At 40.3% G+C, this 19,138-nt stretch overlaps 1 pseudogene; it reads left to right on the plus strand.

Moving 5' to 3' along the window:
• Nucleotides 1–11,621: 11,621 nt before the first annotated feature.
• The window catches only part of LOC123120445 (GATA zinc finger domain-containing protein 14-like), a 122,422-nt pseudogene continuing 114,905 nt past the window's right edge, over nucleotides 11,622–19,138 (plus strand).

The raw sequence follows: 19,138 nt of genomic DNA on the forward strand, positions 1-19,138 counted from the left end.
GTGTTTAAAAAAATGTTTATTTAAAAAAAAAACTTCCCACCGCCGAACTGGCCAGCCCAGCTCCTGCCAGGCCGCGGCCTAGCCCGCACCTCGCTCCGACCGACTCCGGGAGGAGTCCGGCCAGGAAACGCCGCCGCCGCCTCGTGCCGACTCGGGACGCCTCCCGAGGTTCGCCGCCCTCCCCCTTTATAAGTTGCACCCGGGGCCCCCCTGGACCCCGTTGCCGCTGCCACACCTCGCCGCGTTGTGCCGCCGCCGCCAGATCCACCGCCGCCGCAGTAGCGCATCGTTGCCGCGCCGCCGCCCGCTGCTGCTGCCCGCGCCGCACTCCGCCCCGCCACTCGCAGCGCCGCCCCGCGCCGCATCACCCCGCACCGCCGCTTGCTCGCCTCGCCGCTGCCGCGCTTCACTGGAGCCCGCCGCCAACCGTCGCCGCCGCCGCCGGAATTCCCCGCCGACGCCGAACCACCGCGAACCGGTATAACCACCGGTCCGATCCGGTTTTTCTTTTAAATTCGTTTAAAAAAAACCTAGACTAGATCTGTTTGTTTTTCTAGGTTTTATTAAACAGCGAACGTCCACTGTTTAGGTCTTATAAATGAACGCTCGTTATTTAGTCTTTTCGTTTTCTGTTTATTTACGTCAGGGACCTATTCATAATTATTATTTTTATAGATTAGTCCCTGATATTGCAACGCTCGTAACTTTTTGCTCGTTAGTCCAAATTCAACGAAACCAACGCTCACTTCTTCGTTATGATACCCTCTATCCAGTAAAACAACCTAAACATGTTTTTGAAAGTTTTAAAATTTTAATTCAAACAGATTTGTATTTGAACTTCGATTAATCGTAACTCGAGTTTTATAACTCCGATTTAGTTGATTCTTTTTGCAAATCAAAGCTCTTGACCTAAACTTTCTGATAAGGCCAAATTCACATAATTTTGGTACTATTAGAAATTGTTTTATGTTGCAAGAGTTATTTGCTTGGTTTTGATGTTTTCCGAATCATCTTCTTCGATCTTTCTGATCTTTTGAGTGGTTGCTTATGTGTGGTTACTATTGCTTGCTTATGATAGATTGACCAGAGTGTGACGAGTAGAAATATCAAGAGTTTTGAGTGCGAATCATCTTCATCAACAGTACAGGCAAGTTCACACTTTGATCATATCCCTTTCATACCCAATTTTTATGCATTAGTTTCAACCCTCAAACATTGCATGAGTAGGATTGATAACATGTGGGTATTGGGAAGTAGTTGATGAGGTAGGAACCTATTGCCCTGCATTCAAACATTGGGAATTACTATTACGTTATGCTTATATTGCCATGCTATGCTCTTAGACGTGGATTGGGTTTGAGTGTATCCATGACAGATGTGAGAATTGATATTTAATGGTTAACTTAAGGTGGCAACTTTAATACACATCTGGGTGGATTGAGGCACCTGGGGAATCCAGTGATTGCCTGTATTTTTGGAAATCCCGGGGTACCGTGTGATTCTCCTATGGACTGCCACCCAAGCTCAAAGGGATCATAAGATTATTCATGCTAGAAACTTCTGTGTGCAGCCACATGCCATTATGGGCTCTGGCATAGTTGAGTAAGTTGTGGGAAACCTTTCCATGATGGGCTAGCAGATGTAGGGGATTGTAGGTGTACAGGCCTATCTATCGGTTAAGGGGACCTCTTCGGAAAGACTGTGTCTCGGTCATCCGTTTCTCAAACATTATGTAGTGCGAGAAATCCAATGGAGGAGATCGAGTCTTGTGGGGAAAAGTGCACAAACCTCTGCAGAGTGTACAAACTAATCATGATTAGCCGTGTCCCCGGTTATGTACATCTTGAGTATCTAGTTCTTGGATTATCATGTTGATCTCATCGCTCTATTTAATTAATTTGTTGGGTTGTTAACTTTTAATTGCGATTGAGATGGGGTTTACCATTCTCAATGTTTTCAACCAACTTTGTAGTTAAATAAAATATATTCCTTTGCAGTAGGGAAAAATTGGCTTTTCGCAAAAACATATAACCATAGAGCTTTTCCACCAGCCATATTTGCATGTAGTGATAGTTATTATTCATCATTTATCCTATGGTGTGAATTTGCTAGTACATTCAACGTACCGACCCTTTGTGGCTGCAACGTCTCATGTTGCAAGAATCTTACGACGAGTAAGTGATACATTAGGGTTACGATTTCTACACTCAACTTTGCCGTTGGTGTTGATGGGAATCCACAACCTTGTTACTTCCGCTATTTGGATTGAGGTAATACTATTTATGTTACTTTATACATGTGATTTACCTCTATTATAAATCCTCGAGTACTGTGTGTGTCAGCATACCGATCCAGGGATGACACTTAAGCACAGAGACTTGACCGTCTGAGGTCGGGTCACTACATATGTGTTATGATCTGTAAACCCAGGGGTGACCGTAATTGGGATACTTTTCGGTGATGAACATAGTTTGAGGAGTTCATGTATTCACTAAGTGTTAATGCTTTATTCCGGTTCTCTATTAAAAGGAGTCCTTCATATCCCTTAGTTTCCTTAGGGACCCTGCTGCCACGCGAGGGTAGGACAAAAGATGGCATACAAGTTCTTTTCCATAAGCACGTATGACTATTTACGGAATACATGCCTACATTATATTTATGAACTGGAGCTAGTTCTGTATCACTCTAGTTTATGACTTTTATATGATGAATATCATCCAATGAATTCATCGATCCAATGCCTACGAGTTTTCCTCATATTGTTCTTGCTAAGTTGCTAGTGTTGTTGTTACTGTTGCACTTTCTACAAAACCATTGCTATTACTGTTACTGCTAATGTTACCATCACCACTGCTATCAAAACTATCATACTACTGTGCTACTGATCACTTTGCTGCAGATATTTAATCTCCAGGTGTGGTTGAATTGGCAACTCAACTGCCAATACCTGCAAATATTCTTTGGCTCCCCTTGTGTCGAATCTATAAATTTGGGTTGAATACTCTACCCTCGAAAACTGTTGCGACCCCCTATACTTGTGGGTTATCAATGTCCTTCTTCTCCACAGGAATAGAAAGCATTGGAGTAAAATATGATTAGGCCTTCTTCAGGGTCTTCCTTCATCACATGTTCTTCTTAACGTTTCCTGAGGGCTTCTTTCTGGTGCTTAGTAATTTCTTCTACTTTGTGGTAAATGTGACACTGAGCAGGGTAGTGCGTAGTTCCTTCACACAGGAAACCAGTAACCTACCTTGTTGGGCATTCTTGGGCTGGGTGTTTTTCCTCACAATGAGGGAATCCACCCTTGTGTTCCTCCTGGGTGTGTCCTATTTATCCGCAAATCTTGCATGCACAAGGTTTCTTCTCGGGTTATCACAGTACTTCCGGATGAGACGAAATCTTAATAGAGTCTTCTTGAATTCCTCCCAAGTTTCTGCTCCATTATGTCCTTGTCTGACTCGATGCATTTTCCACCAGGTTGTAGCACTTCCTATAAAGTATTGAAGAGGGTATTGAACATCATACTTCCTTGAAATTAAATTTTCCCAGAAGTGATCCTCCATGTTTTGTATACATTCGGTTGAGTCAATGGTCCAGAGAATACCAGTCCTTCTTCATTCATCATCTATTGGGTCCAAGGGTTTTAGGGAGAGATAAGAGAGAAAGAGAGAGAGAGAGAAGGTTACCCATACAAATAATCAACAAACAATTCCTAGCCCACAGTTTCTACCATCTGTAATGGGCCAATTTTCTATGGTTTCATTACGACATCTTCATTTCTTCAGGTCTTCAATGCTCGAGAGTTTCCAATTCCTGATGCTTTTCCCATATGAAGGCCTTTGTTATTCTTCTGTGACTTACGTCTCTCAAGGTGAAATAAACATAAACCTATGAATATTGTATCTATCAACCACATAATAAACACAAAAAATATAATAACAAACAAGCATTCATTTATTCAATCAATTCTATAGTATCGCCACCCACATAAGTTGTTATGGTTAGATACTTTAATCACAAAACATTCATCTTTATTTCTCTCATGGTGGGGCTACTACTAAGCTAACTTCTTAGGAACTTGATCCTTGTCTCCACTGGACTTCTTTTGTGTGGACTTGATCTCCACCAATTCTTCTCCTAGATTATCCCTGTGGACGTGGAGTTTCTTGTGACGACCCTGTATGTCCTGGAGTTTGTCCTTAAGCTTCTGGATCTCAACATTTTTGGCATAAGCCATGCTCTTGCTACCCTTCAGTTCCCGACACATCTTCGGGATCTCGAGATTTTCCTCCTCCAGCTTGGTTACCTTCAGCCTCTAAGTCTCGACCTCTTCTCATGGTGTTGCATTGTCAAATAGGGCTTCTAGAAGGTCCATTTGAAGATTCTTGATGTATTGTTCTAGATCCTGGTTATAGACCAACAGTGGGGAGAACTTCATCTTCTGCGCATCTGCCTGGGCAATAGTTCCTCCATCAACCTTCTGCCATCCAACCTTTCCAAAGTAGTGTGGGTTTAGTGCAGCACGATGACGATAGCATAAGCGTGCAATAGCATCATGGACAACAGTGTTTATGCCCATATCACAGTCACCATTTATCATTCCAAAGTTGGTGTCTCCAGCCTTGGGGTCTTCTTTGCATCCAGAAACTTGAGTCTTGACTCCCCATGATCCAGACTTCCTCTTAGTTGCCTTGATCTGAGGTATCGACAGCTTCAGCAGTGTGACTAGCTCCACAAGGAATGGGCCTACAAGAACCTTCTCGTAGTGTTCTCTTTTGTTCAGAATGTAGCTCTCCATCTATAATTTGAAATAAGGAAGGTTTAGTACAAGAATTTAACAGTTACGAGAGCAGTCTAAAATAAAAGTCACTCCTATCGGGGTCTTCATATTACTAAGCCATTTTCTAGGGTCACATCCTACAGTCAACATGTGCTCTGATACCGTATTTGTTGTGACCCGGCCTCAAACGGTCAAGCCTCTGTCTATCTGTGCCATCCTTGGATCAGTATGCTGGCACACACAGTAGATCAATGTGTATATTAAAGAGCAATCACATGTAAAATATCATAAACCTGATATATACCTCATAAGTCTCAGCAGAAACAATCAAACGAGCGTGGAGTCCAATCAACGCCATTGGCAGGTCGAGTCTAGACCGTAACCCTATACATCACTCTTACTCATCGTAAAAAATCTTGTGACATGATACATTGCAGTCGTGTAGGTCAGTACATTGAATGCACCGGCAAGATCACAATGAGAAAACAGATGATAAAACTATACTATATGTAATATGGCTTTGTGGCTCTATGTGTGAGGTTTTTTGCGTAAAAGCTGGTTTTATTTTCCCTGCATCAAAGGAAATAATCGGAGTCTGTACTACCAAGTTTTCTACCATGACATGGTTCCGCCAACCAATGTCTCATAGCCCATATCATCACTACTTGCCCACAATTAAGTTTTCAATCTGGTGTAGAGAGTTCAGAGATAGATCTAAGCCCAGAGGCTCAAATTGCCCGTAACCGTGGACACGACTAATCAATTAGGTTTTAACTCTGCATAGTGTTGTGCACTTTACCCACAAGATTTGATCCCTCTTTTTACGTTCTCGCACTTCAGGGTGTTTGAGAACAAGACGACCGAAACATGGTCTTCCGAAGAGTTCCTCTGACCACTGTCCAGTGCCCATCCAATCCTACCGTAGTTCTACATCTGCTGGCACTGTCCCAGCTAGAGTCACCACTAGGGTCAACCAAGCCAGAGACCATAGTGACTTGTGACTGCACAAGTAAGCTTCTGGGCATGAACTATTCTTCTGTCTCTTTGAGTCTGGGTGAAGCTTTCCGCAAGATGTCATGACGCTTCTCGATGCATCCCGGCCATCCACTGGTTGCTCCAGGGTGCCCATCAAATCCATCCTTCACCCAGTGGTGTGTATTGAAATCTTGTCTCATGTCTTGAGGTCTTGGAAATGCAGGCCTTGAAGATTGCCATCATGAAGTTGTCTTCATTGATGTAGAGTCCTCCATTCTCACACCACTCCTGAGCACTCATACGAAACCCCGTCTACTACAGCATAGCATTAAAACTAAATAACATCCCAGGCTTGATAACAGGGAGATGGGTTCCTACCTCATGCATTCTACTCAACTACAAGAATTCAGAATCACTACTCGAGGGATTGTCGAAAAGGTGTTACTACATGCAAAGAAAACTTACGTAAAAATAGATGGTCAAAGTGAACTTGCCTGATAAGTTGCTGAAGATATTAACGCTCTAGAAAACTTGATAGAACTATTCGTCACTCTTCGATGAAATCTATATAGCCAAAGATAGTATTCAAATAAGCAAACAATTCTAGCAATCAATACTAACAATCAAAATCAAAAAGCAATAAAGAAAACAATAATGAAATGAAAGAAAGCCAAAATAAAAATCCAAGAAACTTTAAAGAAAACTAGGGGGAACCAACTCACACAATATCAACCAATAACTCTCATAAGAGCACTATATTATTCTAAAAAACCTTTCTACAGCAAAGAAAATACAATTTTTATAAAACAACAGTAAATATTTTACTAAATTATTATCTAGCAAAAAGTATTAATTTGAAAGCTATTATAACTTTCGAGTTAACACTAAAACAATTATAACAACCAAGAAAACACTAAGACGAAAGTAAACAATACTAAAGTAATTATAAAAACTAATTTATTTCTAAATAACAGGAACAATAATAAGATAAAGTGGCAAAACTAATTACTTTTAAAACTAAGGAAACTATTTCTATCAACTATCACTATGAGCTAAGCAGACCAATACAAAAACAATAGCTAAATACTAATAATTAAATATAAAAATTTATGTACCGTAGTCTAACCGAAATATATAACGACATGTAAAAAGCTACAAAAAGAATGATCTAAAAATAATTAAAAACTATAATTCAAGGACTAAAACAACTATATAAGCAAAACAATACTGTTTTTGCAATAAACCTAATTTAAAATAAACTAAAAATACTCAAATTAAACCCACTGAAGTACAAAGTCACAAGTGACCAGTAGCAAAAAGAAACACTCAAAAATCTAACCTAGAATTCCAACTAGAGCCAAATAGTGATTTGAAAAAATTCACTAAATTCAATTTTAAAGTACTCAAATTTGAAACCCAAGGGTACCATCCTAAACTTTATTAAATTTTGAATCTAATACGAAAAAATCACTAAATTTGAACTTAAAACAAAAAGCTATTAAATTTCTAAAATCAGAAGTTAAAACAGAGAACAAAAAGAAACAGAAAAGCAAAGTTAGAAACTAGCGGACAAGGGCGACGTGGTGCTAAGGGATTTGGTGAGGCCGGTGGACGTTCTAGCGCTACGGGTGGACGACCGAATTGTAACGGAAAATGTTTCAGCAAAAATAAAAAAGATCTAATCTATGTCGTAGGCTACAGATCGAACGATGGAGAAGCTCACCGCGGCGGCGACGGCGGCGATGGCGTCGGTAGTGATGCGTGCAGCATCTCCGACGATCGTCGGCGTCCGGGAAGGACTTGAGTGGATGTGGCACTCGATGGCGATCTCAGCGGTGGCCGTGGCATCGTCAGAGGTGGATAGTGGAAGTCGGCGGCGATCTCAAGGTGCAGATGGCGTCGGGTTGTTGGCGGCAGCGTTGTTCCAGTGGGTTTGGCTCGGGCGAGTGTATGGGAGGGTGCAGTGGAGTGAGGCGAGGTGAACTGTGGAGGTGGCGAGCGCTCGAGGCAAGTGGACGGAGTGGGGCGAGCTCAAGGTCTCGGCGGGTGTGGCGTGCTCCGGCGATGAATTGCGCCGGCGAGAGGGGGTCTCCGGGGGTGAGCAGGGGTGGAACGGGTCGAGGAGATCCGCGGGCTTTATAGGGAGGGATACGTGGGGAAGGGGCCGCACATGAAAGAAGGGGAGCAGCGGCGGGATTCGGTCGTCGACGAGGAAGGAAGGAGGGGCGCGGGGAAAGGAAGGCGGGCGGTCGGGCGGTGGGGCCGCCTGTCAATGAGCATGAGGGGGTCTGGAGTGGATCAGATGTCCGATCTGAATCTTTTTGTATCACGGCCGGGCGAGATTTGCTAGTGGGCCGCGTCGTTGGTTTCCCTTTTTTCGCAATTTTCCATTTTTTTAATTTCCAGAAAGAGAAAAGAAATAGAAAGGGAAATAAATAAAAATATACTATAGGCATATAATATATCAAAGTGTTCATAAAAAAATCCTAAAACATGAACTAATTTTGAAGTTCAAATAAAATCAACAAAAGTTCAGATAATGAAAACAGTGCCACTGTTGCATTTAAATTCAAAAAATATATTTTTAAAATACCAAATTGCTTTCAAATTTGTTTTTCTCCATTTTTTCTATTGAAGGGAATCATTTTACCCTAATTTCCATATACTTTATTTTTGGAGAAATATAATTTGAATGAAACTAAATAACTCCTAATTGGTTTTGAATTTGAATTTCAAACCAAAATCAAATCTTTTCTGCTTTCTCTGGGCCAAATATATTTCAAATGCCTCTGAATTTTGAAGTGTGATATTACTTCTCTCATTTTGAATAACTTATCAGAGAATTTAAAATTCAAATAACTTCAAATTGAAGGTGAGTTTCAAATAACTTCAAATTGACTTTTTAAAATGTTTGTTTGAAACTTCCAACTATATTTGTTCAATTTGAAGACATCATTTTATCTTCTCTCATGAAACTCATTGAGTTGCACAAAGTTTCTGAATTTGGAATTCAAATCCCTTTTCATTTCTTTAAATGGAAGAAGTCACATTTTCTTCACTCTATTGTTTTATGATGAAATGAATTTGAATTCATTGGAGATCAAAAGCAAAGATGAAAGCTCTGGGAAAGTCCTTTTATTCCCTCTCATTCAACTTTCAAAAAGGTTCAAATTTCACCCACTTTCAGTCAATCAATCAAACAATCAATCCTATTTAATTTATATTACATTCCAAAATTTAAAATTTCGGGATGTTGCACTTCTCTCTCGAACACATAGCATATGGTGGGTGAAGAAATTACTTGGGGAAATTTATAGAAAAGCGCTAGTTATGACGATATCCAAGGAAATGATCATGTATATAGGCATCACGTCCCACACAAGTAGACCGACTCATACCTGCATCTACTACTATTGCTCCACCAATCGACCACTATCGAGCATGCATCTATGGTATTAAGTTCATGAAAAACGGAGTAACACCTTAAGCAAAATGACATGATGTAGACAAAGTAAACCGAATCAATATGAATAAGCCCTGTCGTTTTCCATTAATGGCAATGATGCAAATACGTGTCTTGTCCCCTTTTGTCACTAGGATATAGAGCACCACAAGATTGAAACCATCACAAAGCACCTCTCGCACTGAAGATAAATCAATCTAGTTGGCCAAACCAAACAGATAGATCGGAGAGAAATACAAAGCTATGAATATCATGCATAATAAAGTTCAGAAAAGAGTCAATTGCTTCTCATGAATATTCATATCATAAATTGAGCGACCTCACCTCAGACGGTCAAGTCTCTGTGTTTAAGTGTCATCCCTGGATCGGCATGCTGACACACACAGTACTCGAGGATTTATAACAGAGGTAAATCACATGTATAAATAACGTAAATACTATTACCTCAATCCAAATAGCGGAAGTAACAACAAGGTTGTGTATTCCCATCAACACCAACGGCAAAGTTGAGTGTAGAAATCGTAACCCTAACGTATCACTTACTCGTCGTAAGAATCCTGCAACATGAGACGTTGCAACCACAAAGGGTCAGTACATTGAATGTACTGGAAAATTCACACTGTAGAGCAATGATGAATAAAGGCTATCACTACATGCATATTTGGCTGGTGGAGGCTCTATGGTTATAATGTTTTTGTGAAAAGCCAATTTTCCCCTACAACAAAGGAATATATTTTATTTAACTATCATGGTAATTGAAACATCATTGAGAAGGTTCCTCCAGTCAATCCCAATTAAAGTAATCATTAACATCCCAACAAATTAATTTAGAGTGATGAGATCAATATGATAATCCAAGAACCAGATACTCAAGATGTCCATAACCGGGGACACGGCTAATCATGATTAGTTTGTACACTCTGCAGAGGTTTGCGCACTTCTCCCCACAAGACTCGATCTCCTCCGTTGGATTTCTCGCACTACATGGTGTTTGAGAAACGGATGACCGAGACACAGTCTTTCAGAAGCATTAACTCTTTACTCTGGGTAGACAGTTACACCTACTTTCCCTCTACATCTGCTAGCCTACCACTGAAAGAGGTCATGCAACATACTCAACTATGCTAGAGCCCATAATAGCTTGTGGCTGCACACGGAAGTTTCTAGCATGGATAATCTTATGATCCCTTTGAGCCTGGGTGGCATTCCATAGGGTGATCACACGGGTCCTCCAGGATCCCCTTGGGCAAGCATTGGGTTCTCCAGGTGCCCGGGCAAACCATTGGGTGCTCCAGGGTGCCCCTACCAATCCACCCAGATGTGTATTAAAGTAGCCACCTTAAGTTAACCATTAATGATAACTCTCACATCTGTCATGAATACACTCAACCAATCCATGTCTACGAGCACATCAGAGCAGTATGAGCATAATGTAGAAGTAACTCCCAAGGTTTGAATGCAGGACAATAGGTTCCTACCTCATCAACTACTTCCCAATACCCAATTGTTATCAAGTCCTAACCATGCAGTGTGCGAGGGTTGAAACTAATGCATAAAAACCGGGTATGAAAGAGATATGATCAAGGTGTGAACTTGCCTCATACTGTTGATGAAGAAGATTCGCACTCATAACTCCTGATAGTTCTACTCGTCACACTCCGGCCAATCTGGCGTGAGCAAGCAATAGTAACCACACATAAGCAATCACGCAAAAGATCAGAAAGAACGAAGAAGACAATTCGGAAAACATCAAAACCAAGCAAATAACTCTTGCAACATAAAACAATTTCTAAAAGTACCAAAATTAGGTGAATTTGGCCTTATCAGAAAGTTTAGGTCAAGAGCTTCGATTAGCAAAAAAGAATCAACTCAAACGGAGCTACGAAACTCAAGTTACGATCAAAACAAGTTCAAATACAAATCTGTTTGAATTCAAAGTTTAAACTTTCAAAAATATGTTTAAGTTGTTTATCTGGATAGAGGGGATCAAGACGAAGAAGTGGGCGTTGGTTTCGTTGGATTTGGACAAACGAGTAAAAAGTAGTGACCGATTGAAGTACAGGGACTAGTGTGTGAAGAAAATTTATCACGAATAGGTCCCTGGCCGAAAACTAAAAAGAAAAAGAAAAATCCTATCGAACGAACGTTCGCTACAGAACATAACGAACAAATACCGTTCGCTTCTGAACCCTAGCTAATGAACGCTCGCAGAATAAACTAACCTAAATAAAAATTAACCGATCTAAAAGAAAAACCGAAACTAGAAAAAAAACCGGGGCGGTTGTTGCGGTTTATACCGGTTCAGGCGAGGAAACCGGCGGCGGATCGGATCTGCGGCGGTTCCGACGTGGCAGCGGCGGAGCTCCGGTAAGACGGCGGCAACGGCGACGCGGGGCTACGGCGATGCGGCAGCGGGCAGCAGCGGCGCGGGCGGCGAAGCGAGGCGGCGGCGTGCAGGCGGTGGCGCGGCGAAGTACGGTAGCGGCGGTGCGGGCGAAGTGCGGCGGCGGCGGTGCGGGCGAAGTGCAGCGGTGGCGGCGCGAGATTTGCGAGGGCGGTGGCGCGTCTTCGGCGGAGAAGAGGGGTCCGGGGCCCGCTTATAAAGGGGGGGGGGGCGGCGCTGGCCTCGGGAGGAGTCCCGACCGGACTCGGGCGGCGGCGCGGCGTCGTGGGGGACTCGGTCTCCCCGACGATGTCGGTGGCGGCGGCGCGATGGCTGGCTAGTTGGGCCGGCCCAGTCGGAGGAAAGGTTTTTTTAACAACTTTTGGCAGAGAAGAAAATAAACATAAACCAAAATAAAATAAAATATAATATAGGCATATTTTATATCAAAATTTTCAAAAAAAGATTTTCTACAACTTGAACATTTTTCTAGCATAAAAAAGGATCCACAAAAATTCATATAAATCAAACAGTGCTACTGCTCTAATAAAATCCAATAAAATCATTTTTAAAAATACCAAAATACTTTCAAATTTATTTCTCTCCAATTTTTTGATGTCGGGAATCATTTTACCCTAATTTCCATATATTTTATATTTGGAGAAAAGTAATTTGAACAAAACTCAAATAACTCCCAATGAAAATAATTTCAAAAGGGATTTTGAATTTAATTCTTTTAAAACTTCCAACTCATATTTCATAAGTTTTGAAGAAGTCATTTTATCTTCTCTCATGAAAATCATTGAGTTGCTTAAAGTTTTTGAATTTGGAAAAAAATATTTCCAAATAAAATTCAAATCTTTTCAAAACCGTTTTCATTTATTTAAATGGAAGAAGTCATGTCATCTTCTCTCTAGGGTTTTGTATTTGAAAAGAATTTGAATTCACGGAGATCATAAAAGCAAAGGTGGCAGTTTGGGAAAGTCATTTCATTCCCTCTCATTTAACTTTCAAAAGCTTTCGAATTTCACTCACTTTCAGTCAATCAGTCACACAACAGTCAAACAATCAATCAAAACTATCTATTTAATATAACATTCCAAAATTTATAATTTTGGGATGTTACAATAAAACCCGCAATTCATCGGATCCCAACAAACACACCGCAAAAGAAGATTACATCAGATAGAACTCCAAGAAGATCGAGGAGAACATTCTATTGAATATCAAACAGAGAGAAGAAGCCACGTAGCTACTAGCTATGGACCCGTAGGTCTATGGTGAACTAGTCACACAACATCGGAAGGCCTCAAGGATGATGTAGAAGCCCTCCATGATCGATTCCCCTTCCAGCAGAGTACCTGAAAATGCCTCCAGATGGGATCACGGAAGAACAGAAGCTTGCGGTGGCGGAAAAAGTGTTTCGGGTGGCTCTTTGTTGGTTTGGGAATATTTCTAAATTTATAGAAGTGGAATTAGGTCAAACGGAGCTTCATGGGGCCCACCAGCTCAAGGGGGCGCCCCCCCGACCTTGTGGCTTCTCGTATCTCGTGTGGTCTCCTCCCAAAGCTTCCAGGGCCCTTTTGGTCCAGAAAAAATTAATCCAAAGATCTTTTTTTCCATTTGGACTTCGTTTGATATTGATTTTCCATAAAGACAAAAAAACAGCAATTGGCACTCGACACTAGGTTAATAGGTTAGTCCCAAAAATGGTATAAAATAGCATAAAACTGCATATGAAACATCCAAGATTTATAATATAATAGTATGAAACAAAAAAATTATAGATACTTTGGAGACGTATCAACAAACCCCCAGTTTTGTGAATCCTAAGAAAGCTAACCATGTTTACATACTTCATAAAGCTCTTTATGGTCTTAAAGAAGCTACTAGAGCTTGGTACAAATGCTTGACAATTTTCTCATTGAAAAAGGTTTTGAAAATGGTAAAATTGATGCAACCTTATTCACGAAGAGAGTGATGGTGAATTATTTGTGTGCCAAATTTATGTTGATGATGTCATATTTGGATCCAGTAACCCTTATTTTAGTGAAAAGTTTGGAAGGTTGATGTTAGAGAAGTATGAGATGTCTATGATGTGTGAACTCAAATTCTTCTTTTTTTTGCAAATCAATCAAACTAGAGAGGGTACCTTCATTTCTCAAACAAAGTATACCAAGGGCTTGTTCAAGTAGTTCAACATGCAAAATAGTAAATGCATGAAAACACCTATCCCTACTAGTGGACATCCTGACCTCACTAAAGAGAACAAACCAGTTGATCAAAAGGTTTATCGATCTATGATCGGTTCATTGCTATATCTTTGTTCTTCCCATCCCGACATTATGTTAAGTGTGTGCATGGTACCAAGCGGCACCAAAGGAGTGTCATCTATTGGGGGTGAAAAGTATTATGAGATATTTGATACATACACCAAACTTTCGCATATGGTATCCCAAAGGATCATCTTTTAATCTTGCGGGCTACTGCGATTTAGACTATGCTGGTGACAAGATTGATAGAAAGTCCACTCCAGGTACTTGTCAATTTATTTGGAGGTCCCTTGTGTCTTAGTTCTCCAAGTAGCAAAATTTCGTACCTCTAACTACCACCGAAGCAGAATACATTGCCGCGGGATCATGTTGTGCTCAATTACTATGGATGACTCGAGCTCCCAAAGACTATGGGATAAATGTGAAACATGTCACATTGCTTTGTGACAATGAGAGTGCCATTAAGATTGCACACAATCCCGTTCAGCACTCTCGTACTAACCATATTGATGTTTCTCACCATCTCATATGTGATCATGTGGCTAAAGGTGGCATTAACCTTAAGCATGTTCGTACTGACAAGCAAGTGGCGGATATCTTCACAAAACCTTTTGATGAGAAGACGTTTTGTTGGTTGAGGAGTGATTTAAACATTCGTGATGCTTCCAACATGAACTTGAAAGACGTCACTTGGATGCATGCAAGGACATGCTCATACTTGACTAGTCCTTGATATTCCTCTTATGATGACTATCTCATATCTTGGATATATGGCTCCCTTGTATTGCATCTAACACCATGTAGGTACTTGGACAAGCTATAATTCACAAGATTGCTCCAAACTTCCATCTTGAGAAATCATACATGAACTAAGTACCAAAGATCCCATTTGTTGTAAACAAGGAATAAGATAACACCAAAAGTATCCTTTGACAAAATTGACATAACATTTCACTTTTGTCAATTTGGATATACATGTTGTTCCTAGCATGACTAACCCATGTAGGAAGATGAACTTCAAAGCACAATGATGAACATCATCATCCTTGAGCATCCTCACCAAGTTCAACTACATGACCTCGTCAACAACAAAATCCAATGTAACTCCTCACATCTTAGAGAAGCTTTACTCCAAGACATGAGCCAAAGCAACTCAAGAGATGTGAATACACTGAACTAATTAAACGAAAAATGGTAACCCCATTTCAAGCTTAACGATGAGTATGACCAATGATCAAGTGCTCTCACTTGACTCCTAAGTCAATATACTCTAACATAAGTGACATGGTTGCCGACCCTATACTAGTTGAAGTTTTTCATTTGCTGCTTTTGATCCTTGTTTAAATTGGTATTATTTTGATCTAGTACTTTGTTATTCCTTAAAAAACTTCCTCCTAGTTACCTTTGATTTCCTTCTGTCAGTTCATTGCAAATCTTCTCTAAATTCATTGCAAATCCTTCAATGGTCTGATTGCAAGTTAGCTGTGTCTGACAAATCTTTATCTTTGTGGTGCAATCGGTCTCTAAAATCATTGATGACACCAAGTCTACAAGATAAATAGTTCAGTAGTTCATCGGTTTGACTGAATTGACCTGGCTTAGAATGACCGATGTAATTAACACGTTATTCAGTGTTAATTCTAAGAATGACTGATTGATCATTTCCTATTGACCAATGACCAAAAGGCCAACCCTTCTAGGAAATTGATGTCAAAGGGGGAGAGAAGGCACATCAAGGCTTATCTAAATACTTATTTAAAGGGAGAGAAATACACATATATAAGAGGGGATATAAGTATATGTTTCTAAGTGGGGAGAAACATATGTTTGAATCCAATGTTTTTGTGCTCTAATTGTTTGATCTTTTTTGTGCTCTGGTTTTGTCTCACCCGATCTTCTCCCATGTCTACAATCTCAGATTTAGGAAGAGAGGAATTTTGGCTTAGGGGAGAAAAATTCTTTGAAACTCTATTGCAAATCTTTATTGATTTCTTGGGCACATGTTAGCTTTCAGGAAGTACTCACCTAGTGATGCTACCTCTTTGACATGTCATCCCAATCATGGAATTCTTGAAGTTCTTATATTTTCTTGAAGATAGATTCTTGTGATATCTAACCTTGTTTTCTCAAGTTTGTTTCTTCAAGTATAATTCTCAAGCACCTCAAGGTAAGTGTACACATCATACTCTTGTGCATGATGATTCCTTGCTTGATGTATATACTTTCTTGCGAGAAAGGATCATGTACACATGAACATTTCCATTCTTATCTTTTTCTCGGATGCATTCTGCCAAGATGCATGTGTCATGTAGAGTCTTCTTACCTATTCAACTATTCATTTGAATTCCATGAGCAAATATCTAAATATGCACAATTGTAGGGGAAGCTTATACATGTTGCATGTTTCTCAAAGCTTTACTCTATTTCTATGATATATCCTTCATTTGAAGCTTTGATGTATGTTATCATCAATCTCCAAAAATGGGGACATTGAAAGCACATTCACTCCCTTTGTGGTTTTGGTAATTCATGTAAACATACATATTATTGGACTACTATTTTCCTTGAGTACTTTTCAGGAAGAGTTCAACTTAGGCAAGCATATGGATTGATACGTGGACCCCTCAAGCTACAAAGGACATGTGTTGGCAAAGCTTCAAGAATCTATATTTTTTGTTAAGTGATCCAAGATCAAATTGAGTCCATAGGAAAGCTAATACTATTAAAGGGGATGAGGTTTTGATCATGATCTAACTGCTCAAGTGCTTAGAGATATTGCTCCAAAACCCTCAGTCGCACACTCACATTCATCTATGTCCAAAACCCGAAAGCCTTTCTTAGTCCCACCAAAACACATACAACCAGACTCACTGAAAGGCACTTAACATAGCCACTGCCTAAACCCTAGCATCTCTGTCTCACCGAGATGACCATTCGGTCCCACCGAAGAGCACTTGCCAACCTTCTGTTACCAATTGATTTCACTTCGGAATTTTCGAGTGGGTTCAATCGGTGACACTGAAGTGTGGAACGTGGTTAGGTCATCATGATTCGGTCCCACCAAGAGGTTTCATTTTGTACGGTATCACCGAAAAGCTTAGAGTACAAACCTTTTGTACTAGTCGGTCGGACTTACCGAGTGTTTTCACCCGGTCGCACCGAATAGTGCATAAAGGTGTGTAACGGTTGGATTTTCGGTGCTGCCTATATATACCCCCGCCCATTCCACCTACTCTCAGAGAGTAATCAGTTCAAAGCTATCACTTTCCATAGAGTGATCTGATACGTCTCCAACGTATCTATAATTTTTGATTCTTCCATGTTGTTATAGTATCAACCTTTGATGTTTTATATACACTTTCAAGTAATTATATATCAGGTTTTGGGACTAACCTATTAACTTAGTGCCCAGTGCCAGTTGCTTCTTTTTGCCTGTTTTTGGTTTTTCAGAATATCAATACCAAACGAAGTCCAAATGCCACGAAACTTTTTGGAGATTTTTTTCTCCCAGTAAGAGACCCTGGAAGCTTCAGGAGGGGATGAGAAGATGGAGCAGTGGCCCACAAGGCACCAGGGCGCGCCCTGGTGGCTTGTGGGGCCCACGTGGCTTTGTTTAACCTCCGCCTCAAGAAATTCTCTAAAATCATGAAACCAACAGAGGAGTCCATGAAATATGGTTTTCGCTGTCGCAAGTTCCTATTCTTGACAGATCCCATCTGGAGGCCTTTTCCAGCACTCTGCCGGAGGGGGATTCGATCAAGGAGGGGCTCTACATCATCCTTGCTGCCCTTCTGATGATGCGTGAGTAGTTTACCACATACCTACGGGTCCATAGTTAGTAGCTAGATGGCTTCTTCTCTGTATTTGATCTTCAATACAATGTTCTCCTCGATGATCTTGGAGTTCTATCTGATGTAATCACTTTTTGTGGTGTGTTTGTTGGGATCCGATGAATTGTGAGTTTATGATCAGATCTATCCATGAATATTATTTGAGTTTTCTCTGAACTCTTTTATGCATGATTGTTATAGCATCCTATTTCTCTCCAATCTATTGATTTGGTTTGGCCAACTAGATCAATTTTCTTACAATGGGAGAGGTGCTTTGTAAAGGGTTCGATCTTGCGGTGCTCAATCACAGTGACAAAAGGGGACATGACACGCACTGTATCATTGCTATTAAGGGTAAAAAGATGGGGTTTATTCATACGTGAGTTTATATTGTCTACATCATGTCATCTTGCTAAGGCGTTACTCTATTTTTTATGGACATAATACACTAGATGCATGCTAGATAGCGGTCGATGTGTGGAGTAATAGTAGTAGATGCAGAATCATTTGGGTCTACTTGTGTCATACGTGATGCCTATATACATGATCATTGCCTTGGATATCATCATAATTATTTGCTTTTCTATCAATTGCCCAAAGGTAATTTGTTTATCCACCATATGTTATTTTCAAGAGAGAAACCTCTAGTGAAAACTATGGCCCCTGTGTCTATCTTTTATCATATATAAAAATGAAAAATACCTTGCTGAATTTTTATTTTATTTATTTTATTTTGTATTTTTGTCGATCTATCTATCAAATACCATACAATTTAATCTTGCTTGTAACCGTCGAGGGATTGACAACCCCTTGTTCGCGTTGGGTTGTAAGGATTTGTTGTTTGGGTGCAGGTGCTGCTACCGAGTTGTTGCTTGGTTCTCCTACTGGATTGATAACCTTGGTTCTTAACTGAGGGAAATACTTATCTCTACTGTACTGCATCATCCTCTCCTCTTCGGGGAAATCCCAACGCAGTTCACAAGTAGCAGGAAGAATTTATGGCGCCGTTGTCGGGGAGACATCATCAACATCTATCAAGTACCTACGCATAAACTTTCATCTCCTTGCATTTATTTTATTTGCCTTTGCCTCTCGTTTTCATCTCCCCCACTTTTAAAAAGTTTATACAAAAATACAAAAATATTTTTGATTTGCCTTTTTCTTGTTTGCTTCTTTGCTTGCTTGTTATCTTTTTTGCGTAGTCACGATGTCTCAAGAAAATACAAATTTGTGTGATTTCGCTAATAGTAATAATAATAATTATTATTATATTACGATTGCTCCTCCTGCCGCTAGCGCGGAGACTTGTGATATTAATGCCGCTTTGCTAAATCTTGTTATGAAAGAACAATTTTCTTGTAGTCCTAATGAAAATGTTGCATCCCATCTTAACACTTTCATAGAATTGTGTGACATGCAAAAGAAAAAAGATGT

The sequence above is a fragment of the Triticum aestivum genome, chromosome 5D (assembly GCF_018294505.1).
Source record: "Triticum aestivum cultivar Chinese Spring chromosome 5D, IWGSC CS RefSeq v2.1, whole genome shotgun sequence".
NCBI lineage: Eukaryota > Viridiplantae > Streptophyta > Magnoliopsida > Poales > Poaceae > Triticum > Triticum aestivum.